Source organism: Chlorocebus sabaeus, chromosome 7, assembly GCF_047675955.1.
Source record: "Chlorocebus sabaeus isolate Y175 chromosome 7, mChlSab1.0.hap1, whole genome shotgun sequence".
In the NCBI taxonomy this organism is placed as follows: Eukaryota; Metazoa; Chordata; class Mammalia; order Primates; family Cercopithecidae; genus Chlorocebus; species Chlorocebus sabaeus.
Window position 1 is genome coordinate 41,104,814 of NC_132910.1, and position 16,434 is coordinate 41,121,247.

Genomic DNA, 16,434 nt, shown 5'->3' on the forward strand with positions numbered 1-16,434 from the left:
GGGACAATTTTGAATGCCAGACTGACTTCTCCCTCTGCCCAGGACATTATTGAGCCATTCCCATGGCTCTGCATTGGCACACTCCAATGCTTCCTGTCAGCAGGGCTAATGTCTTATTAAAAAGGGGTGAGGGGAGGAGGGTACATCTTGTGATGCAGCATACCATAGTTGTTAAGATCGACACTTATTGAAACAAATATGCTTTGAAATGACACTTGGGGATCTTCTTTACTAATACAGAGATTTATATTGCAATAGAATTTTGAAAATTAAAGAAGAAAAAGACACTATGATTTGTTCAAGGTCCATTATATGTCAGGCATTTGTTGTCTCATTTAATCATAACCACAGTCCTAGAAGGTAGACCTTTGTGTTTCACTCTTTATGAAGGAGAAAAGGGCTCCAGTGAACTAAAATACTTTCCCAATGTTATAAGAATCAGTGTTTGAACCCAAGCATCCCAGATTACTCATTCCGTGTGCATTTCACTGACCTGCTCACTTACACTAACATTTTAGTGGTAGGAAAATAAATCTGTTGTATAAAATTTAGACATTACAAAACCAGATTCTCGTTTACTGGATACAGATCTGAAAATATAAGAACACAAAATCCATAGGTGAGAGTACTATGTTCATTATTCGATGAAGAACAGAATTAAAGTTGAGGACACAGACCAAAGAGTAAAATTGATTCTCAGGATATTCCCAGGAGTGCGACTAAATAATAAATGAGAATCATTTCTTTGTTTTATTTTTTTTAGGAAATATGACTACCTGTTTAATGTTCTAATTTAGTAGTTAGAGTGAAAGTATACACACACTCACACACACACACGCACATACATACACTTTAAAGGGACACATATAGAATGTTGTCCATTCCAGTATCTCGAAACTCCCACTCAGAAGGAGTTGCAGCTATGAATGTGGAGGCTAAAATCTGACTATTGGATCATCCTGATGCCAGCATTTGCTAGATGATTGACTTTGGGAAAATTATATAGGCATGTTAGCATGGTTTTTTCTCTTGCATTAAACCATTAGTATGGTTTTCCTATTGCATTAATAGTAATGCAAAAACCACAATTACCTTTGCACAAACCTAATATGAATTAGAGGTAAAAATATCTAACTCATGTGGATGTATATCAGATAGGATGTATGTGTTGTGAGCAACAGAAATCTCAACTAAAAACAATAATTTTACCCTCATGAAACTGAATATTCCAAGAATTGATCTGGTTTAAGGTGTGGCTTCACTCAGGACTCAAACAAGGTCATCAGAATCCACTTCTAGAATCTGGTTCCTTCCTATTTTGACTCCAAAAACAGGCATATAGTGGGCCTCTTGGCATATATTGACTACAGCAGTTTCAAGCTCCAAATCGTTATGTCCAGTGCAGAACATGTGAATCTATGCACTAGAATTCCCAGAGCAAGTATTAAGGCTCATTGTTATTGAACTAGCTTACACTATATACTTACCCCTAAATCAATTACTGTGACCATTTGATAAGATACTCTGGGTTTAACTATGATATTCTTAATAGAGGACTGGGCTGAATAGCATATAGAGGGTATTTAAACTTATAGGTTTAGATACAATTACCACGGAAGTATAGTGTCAAACCAAATAACAGACAAAAAGAAGCTCTTTAAAAGAAAATAATATTTATTTGGGTACGAGCATCAAAATGGGAATGTGTGTGCCATAGTAAACTATGTGGATATTCTGGGTGATAAAGACAAAGTTTAAAAAAAATAAGGAAGATTGCATAATTGTTTTGAGATAACTATCCTGGACTACAAGGATCAATAACAAGGGTTGTGACAGTCGGAGATTGGACAGGCAGTTGCTGGGCAGATATTCTTGCAGAAATACTTTTCGTATGAGGTTGAGATGGCCTTTATGCAAGGTTGTCATTTTTAAGTCTTTTGTGATAGTTCTTGTTATCAGACATTCATGCATGAGAAGCCTCTCTTCATGATTTTCCCCAGCTTCATTCGTCAGAGCTTTTAATACAAGTGATTCCATTTTGATTCTGACAACTTTCATAGTAGATAGAGAAGAAAGAAGGCCCAGAATTTGAGAATTATAACACTTTAATATTAAAAGGTTGAGAGAAGAAAAACCACAAGTGGAAACCAAGAAAGAGTAATCAATGAGGTAGGATAAATAACCAAGAGAATATCACACCTGTAATCCCAGCGCTTTGGGAGGCCAAGGTAGGTGGATCACGAGGTCAGGAGATTGAGACCATCCTGGCTAACACAGTGAAACACCGTCTCTATTAAAAACACAAAAAAATTAGCCGGACGTGGTGGCGGGCGCCTGTAGTCCCAGCTACTCGGGAGGCTGAGGCAGGCGAATGGCGTGAACCCGGGAGGCAGAGTTTGCAGTGAGCTGAAATTGTGCCACTGCACTCCAACCTCGGCGATAGAGAGAAACTCTGTCTCAAACAACAACAACAACAACAACAACAAACAACAACAACAAAAGAAACCAAGAGAATATGTTATCCTCAGAGCCAAGTCAATCACTTATAGGAGAACAGAATGACTGACTGAAATACTACTGATACATTAAGCAAAAGCAGGACCTACATCTAAGAAGTAACAAGATCCTTGATGACTTTGGTAACAATGATTTCCGTGATGTGGTGGGAGCAAAAGTCTGATTGCCATGGGTTTATAGAAAAGAGAGGAGAGAAATTGGAAAAATAGATAGACCTTTCAAGAGGTTTATTGCAAAAAGGGGCAAAGAAATGGGAGATGGTGAAATGGGTGGAGTAATGAAAAGTTTTCTCTAAGATGGGAGAAATAACATTATATTTCAGTGATGGTAAGAATATTTGGTAACGACTAAAAAGTTACTGATGAAGGAGAGCGGGGAGAGCTACTAAAGTGACACCCTAAAGGAGGTGAGAGCAGATGGGATGCAGTAGAGGGATGGGCTTTGGATAGAAGCATGGACACGTCACTTGAAGTAGCTGGATAGAAGGGAGGGTGGCAGGTCCTGATAGGTAGGTGGCTAGATGTCATGGTGGGAATCTGTGGAAGGCGCCTATGGTTGCTCCAAGTTTCTTCGTGAAGTAAGAAGGAAGGTCATAAGCTGAGAGTGAGAATGGGGAAAGAGGTATTGGGGATTTTCAGAGAGGAGAGAAATCATAAAATGTATATATATTTTTTAGGACAATGGAAGACTGAATGGACACAGGGGATGTAGAATATGATTATTGAGCAGCATTTTAAGGGCCTATAGGTAGCTATTTTCATGAATTTAAAATGAGATCTATCAGCTTAGTTGTTTGTTTTTTCCCAGCTACATCTAATTTCTTAAGTACAGGAATGGAGTTAGAAAAGAGTTAGATTTAGCCAGGACTGTGGTATCAGCGCTATAATGAAGTTGAAAAGAGGTGAGTGAATCAGGGAATAAGGGATTTCATGTCACCTTTTTGGCTTAAACTTCTGACTTCGCTTCCTAAAATTACTGCAACAATTTCCTAAATGACATCTTTGCCTTAACGCTGCTTGTCTTACATTCCTTCTTAGCATTAGAGCCAGAATGATTTTTCTGAAGAACAAATTTGAGATTGCTCTCTTCTTTAAAACTCCTTAATAGTTACCCACTGCCATAAGGATAAAGTCCAAAACTTCTTAACACAGTTTCTATGGACCTTTTTGATCTGGCCTTTGCTTACTTTTTAAGCCCCATTTCTTTCCATTTCCTCTTTGCACTCTTGAATTCAACCAAAATTAATGGATTTTAATGCCATGCTCTTTCTAGCTTCTGGAACAATCTTCTCTTATGTTCACATTCTTTTCCCGGGTAACTCCCATTTGTCCGTCAGGACTCAGCTTAAAACATCGATTCATCCAGGTGATGTCTCTGCAATCCCAAGGCTGTTTGTGGTCCTCTATTCTTGTTGGCTTTTACTCAAAAGATTTCCTTTGAAGAATGTTTTTGCCCTATTTAAAAATGAAAAAAAAAAAAAAACAACTTGGAATAATACTAATCTAGATTCTAGATTAATCTTTTCATTTCACAGGTTCAAATCCATAGGTAATTAGTGGGAGAATCAATTATCTCAACAGCCTCAATTCCTTTTTCTTTCCTTCCAGTTTCTTTCTACTCCTGTAACTGTGATCACTCCCCTGACTGCTGCAGTTTCTTTATTCTCAAATATTCATGCTTACAGAGTGCATGGTACCATACCTAGACCTCTGACGAGCAGGATCATAGCTGCTTTCAAAAAACTTCTAATCTCACAGGGAGAGAGTTATCAACTAATAATTATTACATCATGGAGGTGATGCAATATTACGGATATGCATAACATGTGAGTAATTTCTAATTCTAGTTTATTGTTGATTATTTTCTTGTGTGTTGATTACATTGATCAAACTGTAAATTCTTTGCACACGAAGTGCATCTTTGGTTTTTTTGTGTGTCTTTCATCATTTCTGCTTAATGTCTAGGATAAGGTCTGCCTCCTACCAGGATCTTAATAAAACTTACTGATAGAATGCACTAATTCACTGCTTTCTAGTTCCCGTAAAGCAATTAATGTTTGGCTATACCAAGCAAAGAATGTAAAGAAATTTCTGAATCAGTTTGCCTCTAATCCTATTAAAAATGATAAAAATTATATTGAAGAAAGTTCTTCAACTTAAAAGAGATAGTGATATCATACTAATAATTTCTAACACTGAGCCATGTGCTCACCAAAGTACTTTATTTATGCTACTTAATTTAATGGTTACAATGAACCAATTCTGTCATTGTTATTATTATCATTACCGTTTTACAAACGAAGATACTAAAACACAGACTTTGAAGAACCTTTTAAAATCGCATGGCCAAAAAATTATGGAACTAGGATTTTAACCCAGGCAATCTGACTTACTGAACATATTTAATAAAATTACTGTTCTCCTTCAGGTGCCAGTTAGCAGACCAGAACATCTTTTTCAGGCCCTGTTTTTTCAAAAACTTACTTTATCTTAGGCAGGATGATTATATCTGGTTTGAAGGATTATATTATATTCACATATAGGGTCTTCCTATACTGATAGTATATTATATATACTATAGTTATGTCTGATTAGAGACATTTCCTTATATTTTGAGCAACACTCATAGTTTTACCACTGCTGGCATTAAACTGATTACAATGCATGTGATCATTTACATTTTCTGAAGCTGATAATTAAATTAGAAATTTTGAAAATCAGATTTTTTTTTTCTGGAAGAATTGAAAAGAATAATTGAAAACCTGATTAATCTGCATGAAATGCATTTGAGTATTTTCCCCAAATAAAGCTATTACTAATTTAAAATCCTTTCTGCCTCATGAGGTCAGTCTGTTATGCAGTGATTAATAGTTAAGGCAATTTGTTTTCCATCACACAGAAGCTAATATTAGATAACCTCTACTCATAAGCAGACAGGCTACTTTAAACTTTCCTTTCAGAACTGGGCCAACTCTCCAGAGAACCCAGGCTCCCTTATTTGGAGATGGATCTATAAATTGACTGATATTCACACATACCGAAAAGGCTCTTGGGAAGGTCTTTGAGAAGGTCAAGCCCCCTACAGGCTACTCACTAAAAGATAAATGGAGGAAAACAGTTTTTATTAGACATTTACTTTTTTGGATAAAGGTAGAAGTTCATACTCACATATAGGATCTTCTTATAGCATACTATAGTCACATCTAAAATCCTTCTCTGCTTACAGTATACTATACTATATTCTTGAATTTGGGCTTAGGATTCATGGTTCTGCTGCCAGGACAGCCCTATGCTACACATTTTCCTATAATATTTAAGGTGTCTTAGAGGTGTTTCAGATGTTTTAGACAGCTGCCCTCACCTTTCAGTCTGCTAAAGGGCAAATGGAAAGCACTATTGCCACTGATAAAGAAAAAAGACTGGGAATATAAAGACAATAAAGATTTTTAAAGAACAAATGGCATCTTAACAAGACAAGCAGCGGTCAAATGTGCAAGAAAATCAGTAAAAAGCTATTGCTTTTTGAAACATCAGAGAAGTTACTGCTTTAAAGTCTTAATCTTGTTAAGATAAGAATTTGTCAATCAGCTCAGTGGGAAAATTGGATTATACTTTGACCCATGGTTGGATGAGTTGCAGATTATCTTTCAGGACAAGAAATTAAATAAAACTAAATTCAATAAATTCAATTCTTCCTTGATGTAGGACATAAATATTCTCTAGCCACCATCTTTTCCCTTTCCTTCCCTTCCCTTCCCCTTCCCTCCTTCCTTCCTTCCTTCCTTCCTTCCTTCCTTCCTTCCTTCCTTCCTTCCTTCCTTCCTTCCTTTTCCAAAAAAGATAAAATGCTGCTTATACAAAGACTTTCTCCAGGGAATGAGCAAAGTCATTCTCCAGGAAAAAAAAAAAAAAAAAATTCCTCTACCCAATTGTCAGAGGTGTTCAAACCAGAGTGACTCCATTTTGAATGAGGGCTAGGAAAATGAGGCTGAGACCTGCTGGGCTACATTCCCGGAAAATTAGGCATTTCTAACCTCTAGAGGTTTACAGGTAAGGGAACAAATTAATAATGTTTATTAAACAGATCCAGACTTGGGAGTGTCCAGATATCTCCATATCTGAAGAACAAATGTATTCTTATTTTGCTTTAAAGATAATAATATCGATTCTTGAAAATATAGTGATTAAGAAAATTAATCCTTTATCACAAACTCTTGTAGCAGAGCACATCTCCCCGTATAAACAAGCATTGTGCCCATGGTGGACGTGTTCCTCCTCTTACTTTTGGGAACATCCTACTCTTGTCTATGGAGTAGCTGTTCTTTCAATACTTTACTCTCTTAATAAACTTGCTTTTACTTTGCACTACAGATTCACCATGGATTCTTTCTTGCTCAAGATCCAAGAACCCTCTCTTGGAGTCTGGATTGAGGCTCCTTTCCTGTAACACAGTTATTACTTAAAATCCTTCCATTATGGTTTTTTCTTCTCTCAGTTATAGTCCTTTGCATTTACATAGTCTTTTTGATTTTTCAGTCACTCTTATAGACATTGGTGATTGTCTGCTTAAAGGCTATTTCCCTTTTCTTACTAATGAAGCTCCTCTGTTTTTAGGTGTTAGTATTCCTTTCCCTGAAGGGATGCTTTGAGAAAGGCTGGCCTTTGCTACAGGGCAGAGATCTTGATAACCCATTATGTTTATTAGATAATTATGGCTTGACTAAGCCAATGTTGGTAATTCCATTGCCTACTGATCAGAATGGGTTAAGAAGTAGCATGTGACCTAATTCAGGCCATTGGAGACTTAATTCTCCAATGAAACATAAGGAGATGGCTGGGGATTCAGAAAAAGATTTTTTAGATCTTAAATGATACACAAGGATTTCTTTTATTTTCCCTCTTTTTTCACTTCTGGACATTGCTGTTTATGCATGTACTGCTATACCCATTTTGAGTCCGTGATAAGAGCTGGCTAACCAAATGAGAATAGCAGAATGGAAAATAAACCTTTGAGTACTGATTTGTTTTTTCAAAAGAAATCACATTTCATCAAAACAATTTGAAGCAACAAATAAATTGTATTTATTTATTCATAAATAAAACAATTATTTTTGAAGAAATAACATCAATATTTATTGATAGACATAAAAAAGAATTTTTCAAGTGGTTTTAAGGATTAAAAGAGAAACTACACAATGTCAGAACAAGCCAAGGAAATACATTTCTTCATCCTTTCTGGCACACAGTAAGTTCTGTTGGGGCTCAGAACTCTATTCCCAAAGACTGGCAGTTTGACAGGCTGAAAGGCCTTGGAAGTTGCCACAGAATCAAGGTTCTTCTAACCTTGTCTCATCTCTTCCCTTCTCCCCAAGCACAAGGAAGGACTTTCTGGAATCTACTTCTCTGACCAAGAAAGCTTCTTTCCAAAAGAAATGCAGTTGTCTTGAGACTTCTTCCCTAGGGATCTGATCAGCTAACCAGAAAAGAGCAACCACCAGAGAAGAGACTGTGAGTGAAAACCACACCCCAGAGACTTTTTATCTGTTCTTCTGAGGGTAGCTCCAAGAATTTACCTGGGGAACTCTATCTACATATTAAGAGTACCTTTGCTCCTATGCAGCCCTGTCCCTCACCTTCCCATAAGGTTTGTCTCCCACTTCCCAGGTTTATACATCTCTCTTCCATGAAGAGAATATTTAAGCCCAATCATCTGTCTCCTCTTCAAGTTCACATTTTTGTCTGGCTTCCATCAACACTTGTGCATGTAATAGTAATGAATTTGGTTTACTTTTCCCTTGTTAGCCTGTTTTACCTTATAGGGATGTTTGCCATAACGTTTTACAATGGGGAGAAAAAAGATCATCCCATGTCTTCCTCTATAATTTTCAATATATCACTAATAAGATTCTTGTTTATCCTTTTTGTTTTGGTATTTTGTTGCATGTGGGTGCCCTGTAAATCTTTGATACTGTTGCTTTCCATATGGAAGAGTCTTCTGAGTTAGGTCATTGCTGTGGGATTTCAGTCAGGGAAGAATGTGTAAGTCAGGAATGTGTGTAAAATCACCTTCCTACCTCTCCCTCTTCATCTTCTATGATTCCTCATACCCATTTGAATCTTTAGCTAAACACCATCAGTATATTTCTTTGACACTGATATCCTCTCTTCTGCTTCAGTGCCATTGTCTATTGTATGTGACGTAACCCTAAGCTACCTCTGCTGCTACTATCAGTGAATGTAGCCTTCAAGTGATATTCATGGGATTTGTGGAGTTACTGAACAACAGAAAAATCTGTTTTTGACTCTGTTTACAAGAATGTAATGATTCTTTCTAAAATAAAAGGAGAAATCCTTCTCTTTAGCAACATGGGAGAAGATGAAAACAAAAATACAGCTACTGTTCTGAGCAAAGAGAAGAAAAGCCATTTCAAGAGTTAACAAGTAAAGTTTTTATTCAGCAAGCAATTTCAGAGCAGATGGGTTGGGGGAGGATAAAGGAAGAAAGCAAAGTCTTTGTAGAAACCATTCAGTTAAGACTTAGTTCTTGAAACAAACTGAATAATAGCAGGGACTCAACAGTAAGTCTTCTAACAGCGTAAAATGAGGCTCCATCACGGACAGCATGTGTTTGTACACTGGAGTGCACCAAGAGAAGCAGAACTTGGAAGATACGGTTTCTCACAGCTTCCTTAACTCAGAGGGTGATTTCAATAATTCTCAAAAAGTTCTTTCTGACTGGGCGCAGTGGCTTACACCTGTAATCCTAGCACTTTGGTAGTCTGAGGCAGGCGGATCACGATGTCAGGAGTTCAAGACCAGCCTGGCCAACATGGTGAAACCCTGTCCCTAATGAAAATACAAAAATTAGCTGGGCACGGTAGCATGTGCCTGTAATCCCAACTACTTGGGAGGATGAGCCAGGAGAATTGCTTAACCAGGAACCTGGAGGCAGAGATTGCAGTGAGCTGAGATCATGCCACTGCGCTCCAGCCTGGGCTGTAGAGCAAGATTCCATCTCAAAAAAAAAAAAAAAAAAAAAAAAAAAGTTCTTGTCGTGTTCACAAAATTCATCCAGGTATTTTGAAGCCTAAGTACTTTTACTGGGTACTTACTCCTACTGTTTTTAATAGGTGCTATAAATTAGCAAAATAAAACGATCCAAACTCTGATAGGTCAGGGTCCATTAGGAAACAAAAAGCTAACAAAATAGGGTTCATTTGAGGAGCGGTTAATATAGGGGACATTTACAAAAGTATCAGCAAGAGAAGTCACAAGAGAGTGCTTGGGACCTTTCTAAACTTTCCCTAGTATTCTTTTTATCTTTTTACCTGGCTGTTCATTTGTATCATTTAAGATATCTTTTGTAATAAACTAGTAATCTTGTAAGTAAACTGTTTTCCTGAATTGTGAGCTGCTTTAGCAAATGATGGAAAGTGAGCAGGGGGTCATGGGAACCTCCAGTTTGTAGCCAAGTTGAACAAAATGTTGGGCAACCTGGTGATCTACCACTTGAAGTTGGCATCTGAAGCGGGGGAGGGGGACGGGTGGGCAGCCATGTGGGTCTGAATCCTTAACCTATGGGGTCTGTGCTAACTACCGGGTGTTAATGTCAGAATTACTTTGTATGGGAAACCCACACATCTTGTGTCAAAAGTGTTCCATGTTGAATGTACCGAGAACAAAATAGTTTTTTTTTTTTTTTTCTTAAACAGCTAGTAACAGCAGGATACTACTGCCACCCCTAGGTCTAAAGGGACAAAGGGACAGAGAAGTCACTGGAACCCAGAGAGAAGGTCACCTGTCAGGAGCCACTACCATTGGTAGAGGGATTCTCATAGGGTTAACAAGAATTGCAACAGGCTTTAGGCAGAATTAAAGTTAAAAACTGACCAGGGTGCGCTTGGACCCGCCTCCCTGAAACTACTGAGTAACTGAGAGTCATGTAGCATGCTGACCACTTAATTCCTAACTGTTCCTATAGATAGAATCTCTGGCACTGGACCTTTTTACCCAAGAATTGCTTAAAGTGTTTTTCAGATCCCGAATTTGCAGAATGGCTGACAGCAGCCTGTCTGAAGACCCCCACCAAAGAGCTGACTTAGCACAGGAATGCAGTTTTGTCTTCCTGTCCCACAATTTCACCCCTCACTTTTCAACCAATCAGTGATCCCCACAATCCCCATCACCTGCCCAGACCCTTTAAAAGTCCTAACCACAAACCTCTCAGGGAGGCAGATTGGAGGTTTCCTCTGGTCTCTTCAATTGACTGCATGACGATTGATTATTAAACTCTTTCTCTGCTGCAATCCCCAGTGTCTCAATATATTGACTAATTGCATCTGGCAAAGGACTTATTATGGTTTCAGTATGCAGCCAGTCCTGACTGGCTCTTCAGGGAAGAAGCGGAGGTAATACTTTTCCTAACCTCCCTCTCTTTCTTCACTCTGACATGCTGCTGGTCCTTCCTATTGACTGAACCCAGCCAGAACGACAAGAGGCAGAGGAGCTTGTTGATCCAGTTCGTGGAGGTCAGCCTGCTGCAAGATGGGGATAAGGGGAAACTACAGATCACTACCGTGATTCATATTAGGGGGCCTCCTTCATAAGCTTTAATGGTTTAAATCTGAGTGTACTTGTAGTACATCTGAACATAGTATTTATTCTACCCAAAATGCTCTTAATTCTCCAGTCTTCTAAGTCACAGCAACCTCACCTCTGCTAACCCAAGCTCCATCTGGCTAAAGATCTAGTTCAAGACTTAAATCAAGTGTTCCCTCCCTAGGAAGGTAGGGTCTGTTTGTGTCTATCCCTGATGACTAGCTGAACCAGTTAGAATTAAGATCAGCTGCATAAAGAAAAACACCTAATAGGAGAATGGCTTAAATGTGATAGAAATTTGTTCTTTACTTATGTAAATTTGATCTACTTAGAAAAATCCACAAATCTCAAGGAACTGTCCTGTAGAAAATGAATGAACTCACCCCATGTGCTAGGATCCCAGGTCAAAGCAGAGTTGGTCTACAAAGCTCATAATTGTCAGCTCACAACTTTAAGATGGAGAAAAAAAAAATAGTTTCTACAGGCTTGTAATAATGTCCAAATAATAATATAAAATAAAAAACATAATAAGAACAATGGTGAGAGAAAAGGACTTAAGAAACATTGTAAACACATTTTTTTAGTAGTACACAAGAAATGTAGAGAAAAAGGGATCTAGTCATGCCAACTCTTTGAAAATAGCTCTCCAAATAATTTGTTCTCCAATAAGGGTAACCATTGCCTAATTATATGGTTCTCCAATTATAAGTACATTTGAGGAACTGGTGCAGGAGGATAGGAAGAATTCTGCTAATGATGGTCAATGTTTTCAAACTACATAAAACCTTGGGTAATAGTTGAATGCAGACCCATTTACCCAGTTAACTTGGCTAATTGTACTAACTGCCAAGTAAATGGGGATGCTGTAACCCTGCAAACAGACATCACAAACAAGAGAATCATCTTTTCTTCGGTCAAGTAATATCAGACTTCATTTGAAAAAGAGGTAACTTTCAGAGAGACATCTTGCTATCTGCTGTTACTGCCCTGGATTTTATCCAGTTATATTGGCTACTCCATTTCAGTACTAATTTCAAGAATGTGCTATTCAGAGGACTGAGAGGAGAGAGAAAGAGAACTGTGTCACATGCTTCTTCTTAATTCTCAAAAAGATAACTTCAGAGCAAGTTAAGCTCCATTTTAAAATGAATATTACAGACAATCATTTTGGAGAAACTAATTTTGCTCGTTAGTATTTTTTCAGTGATTCTTACAATGGTGGGGGCACTTCGTATGAATACTGTGATTGTGCTCTGGAATGTGGTTGGGATTTTGTCAGTGGTCTAAGCACTTTTATTGTGGCTTTCATGATGACTCTTGCTCCTGCTATTGCTCTCTCCATTCCTTCCCACCCCAATTCCCCAGAATTCTGCTTATACCTCATATTAAGTAATATACAGAGTTTTAAAAATCATTTTGTGGAGAAATAATTTAAATATAGCTTCTGGAAGAAAATAATTTGAACTCTCAGGAGAGGGAAAGGAGGTTGAATATTTAGATAGGTTTACACTAGAACACCAACTTTATTAGCTTATGAGAATCCAAGAAAGAAAGGAAAGAAAAGAAAGGAAGAAAGGGAGAGAGGGAGGGAGGGCAGGAGAAAGGAAGGACAAGAGTAAGGTTGAGTGGGATGGAGGGAGAGAAGAGAGAAAAATATCCTTGAAATCACAGGCGTGTTTGTGAACAGCTAACTCAGTGAACTGATCCTGACCAGTACTATGGCATTTGAGATTTGAGATAGCAATCGTATCATACCTTTTGAAAGACATTTTACAAATCAATAAAGCAAAACTTTCAAAGAGGAATGTAACATTGCTCCATAACATTTAGAGATTTATTTGGTAGAATTCTGAAGAATTTCATTCAATTGGCAGAGACTTAACACATTATACCTATCCATTAAGTCTGAAGAGAAGAGGTGAGAATAAAATTCTAAGTAGATTTTTTACTGCTTTTGCTGCCATAAAAGGAAAATATGTCTCTCTACTGATTCAACATTGTTGTATGGCTTGTTTTATAGAACCAAATTTAAATTAGTCTTGACTGTGCAGGAGTTTCCTACAGGTGTTCTGGAAAAGAAGTATGAATTCTGGTTTAAATGTTAATTCCCAAATAAAAAAGCACCAGGTTTGCTTTCATATGTCTTGGTGGAAATCAGCTAGAAACAGTTTATCTGTCCTTGAAAAAACATTTTTAAATTGGCTGTAAAGTTTCATCTTCCAGATGGGCAGCCTTAAGCGGGCCCTGCTGAGATGGCACATTAAAGGCCTAAATATGCCATCCGTCTACACATGAATTCCCCAGGTTGACAGTAAATATTTAAAGAGTTGCTGGTGTGTCACGAAAACAGAACTGCACCTTGCGTCTTTGTAGGATGGTTTATAAATAAATCTGTTTTCTACTTTTTCTTGTCTAATCATTTTTATTTAAAGGAGCTAAGCCAGCTGCATTTTAAGGGCTCACCAGTACCTTGAGCCACATAGCTGAGTTACATCACCATCAGAAGCTACAAATAGCTGCCATTGTGTTCTATGGATGCTACCAATATTCATTCATATTTCCAGTAGAAAACACTGCTCTCTCTTATGGATGTAAAATGATACCACTTGCTCAGCAGTAAGAGTATAGTTATATTCACTCATTCACATGCAAACACTGTTCTAGGCTCTGTTAAGTACTGAGTCTACAAAAACAATACTAGCAATCATGATAATGATAATGTTTATATCAACAGCTAAGCAACCACTGTCATCCACTGAGTAACCACTGTGTGGTAGGTATAGCCTTTTACTTAGTACTTATGTAGGATTTTATTTAATCCTCTCCAAAAGTATTTGAGGTGGATATAACCTCAGTTTTATAGATATGAAATCTTCAGCTCAAAGACAATAATGTTATTATTGCCATACAATGGTCAACCATGGAACTAAGATATGTTCTTCTAACGGGAAACTTACTGTATTTTTCTATTCATTTTAAACAAGTCAGTTACATTGATTATAAGGAAGGCACTTGCATCTGACATAGATTGACCCATATTGAATGATGACAGACTGATCCCAAAGGCTCTAGCTATATAGGGGAAGCATGACTGCTAGGTGCAAAAAAAATAGGAGAAGGCGGATGAGAGAAAGCAAAGTGTATTGATTTGATGAGGAATGCTATGCATAGTGATAGATACAGAGTGATACCAATCTAAGTCTTCATCTGGATTTCTTGAAAGTTTTAGACTCCAGAATTACCAAAGACTTCCTTTTAATTCCAGACAACAATAGAAAGACTTGCTGCTGCTTATTGAGTGCTAACTCTGAATTAGTAATTGTACCAAGCGCTTACATACTCCATTCAATTCAATCGTAACAAATGCAACTGTGGGAGGTAAGTATATGTGCTTTTATGGTTTACTGAGGCTTGGTGAGGCAAAGTGGTTGCTTTAAGTTCATACAGTTTGTAATTGCAGACCCAGGATTTGAATCCAGTCAGTACTCTTCATCGCTATGCCTACTGTCTCCTATATAACTATATAACTAAGACAGGAGAAGAGTTATTTCACACAGAATTGTATTGTACCCTTGACTTAATCTCCATCACCCTGAGACATTTCAGATAGGAATCAAATATAGAAAAAATTGTGTTCACTCAGTGAATGTATTGTGAGATGACACTTTAGCAGCTAAATTTCATTGTTCAAAACTCCATATTTTGTGTATGGGAGGTGATGGCAAATTTTAATATAGGGCGTATTTAGTGCATCTTGCATTTAACTTCTATTTTTAAAGGCAATAATCTATTGTATGGTATTTTTTAATGTAAGAAGCAAATTTCTATACTTGCCGAACAGACAACTGCATATCCAAAGACAATATTTTGCCAGCGATTAAGCTAATTATAATAACAATTAAAATTTATTGAGCACTTACTACAGGATAAGCATTCAGATATTTTATTTAATCTTGACAAAAAGATGATCAGGAACATCTGAAAGCTTCTACAAAACAAATATTTTTAAGAACCAACTATGTGTTCATAAAACTCATATTCTAGAAGAAGTTGAAGTAGTTAACTAAATATCTCAAGGTGAAGAATTAAGTAATTAAGGAAAGAAATCAGAAAAAGAAGTCATTTTTTGTGCCTTACTATCTTGAAGTTCTCTCTCTGAAATAATTCACTTTAGAATAACTTCAGGGCCAGTGATAAGAACAAACTTCACATTGAAAGATACCCACAATTCACACACGTAATAATGCAATAAATGACTTTGCTGTTTCAGAAGGTAGAACAACCTACCATTGCTTTGAATATGTTTTGTTAAAAACAATTGAATGTGTTCCAATGTTCAAAGCTGATGGTTACAAAATTATTTACGTAATTGAAATATTCTTATTTTAAATAAAATATTAAAATATCATTTTCAATAACACAAAATATTTCAGCAAGTGGATGAGAAGCAGAGACAATTTGAAGATGATGCCCCAACAAAACTTCTTCCTAAAATTACACTCCTAAGATATTTTTTCTTTTATTTTTATCTAAATTAATGCACGTGAAAGTTGTACTTACCTCTTTCTGCTTTTGTTGTCATTTTTACTACCAGTGAAATATCACTAAGTTGTCAAATGTTGATCTTTTGTGGAGTTTAAATGTCGTTTGAGAGAATATTCAAGTGCAAACAGAAGGGAGATGCATAACCAGCAAACTGGATCAACTGTGCTGTATGAAGGAAAATAGCTTCTGTTGCTTTTTTGTTTCATTCATATCACATACAGTATTCATTGAAGGAAAAGCAAATAATCACCCCCAAATTCTGCTGTGACATAACTGCAAAAACATTTATGTTTATTATGGCTCTCCATCCTTTTTTATGCATATAAACACAAAATATATGCAATATATGTGCTAATAATAAATTGATTTTTAATTTAATATTTTATAAATTTTTTTCAGTATCAATGAATATAAAACTGTATCATGAGTTTTTTCTATGTGAATAGCATTCTATTTTGTCTTAGAATATTAATCATCTTTATTTGCAGGTCTTTGTTTTTCCCCCACATTTTCAATATTATAGATAATATAGCAAAAATATTATACATAAATGTCATTATATATAAACATACATATATATATAACAATATTTTTATATAACTATATAAGTAGGCATATAAAACAAAATTTACCAGAAGTAAAATTGTTAATTCAGATAATATGCTCATTCAAATGGAGTAATACATACTACCAAAATGTCTACCAGAAAGATGGTATCATTTTACATCCCTAACAACAGAATGTAAAAGTACTGTACTAATGTTACTACATCTTG

General features: G+C 36.6%; 1 long non-coding RNA gene across 1 annotated transcript in view; it reads right to left on the reverse strand.

Moving 5' to 3' along the window:
- LOC140712085 (uncharacterized) overlaps positions 1-15,788 on the reverse strand; it is a 60,062-nt gene extending 44,274 nt beyond the window's left edge. Inside the window, exon 1 of the long non-coding RNA XR_012093539.1 lies at positions 15,675-15,788. This is a non-coding gene — a long non-coding RNA (uncharacterized lncRNA). The remainder of the gene's footprint in view (positions 1-15,674) is intronic.
- Positions 15,789-16,434: the final 646 nt, after the last annotated feature.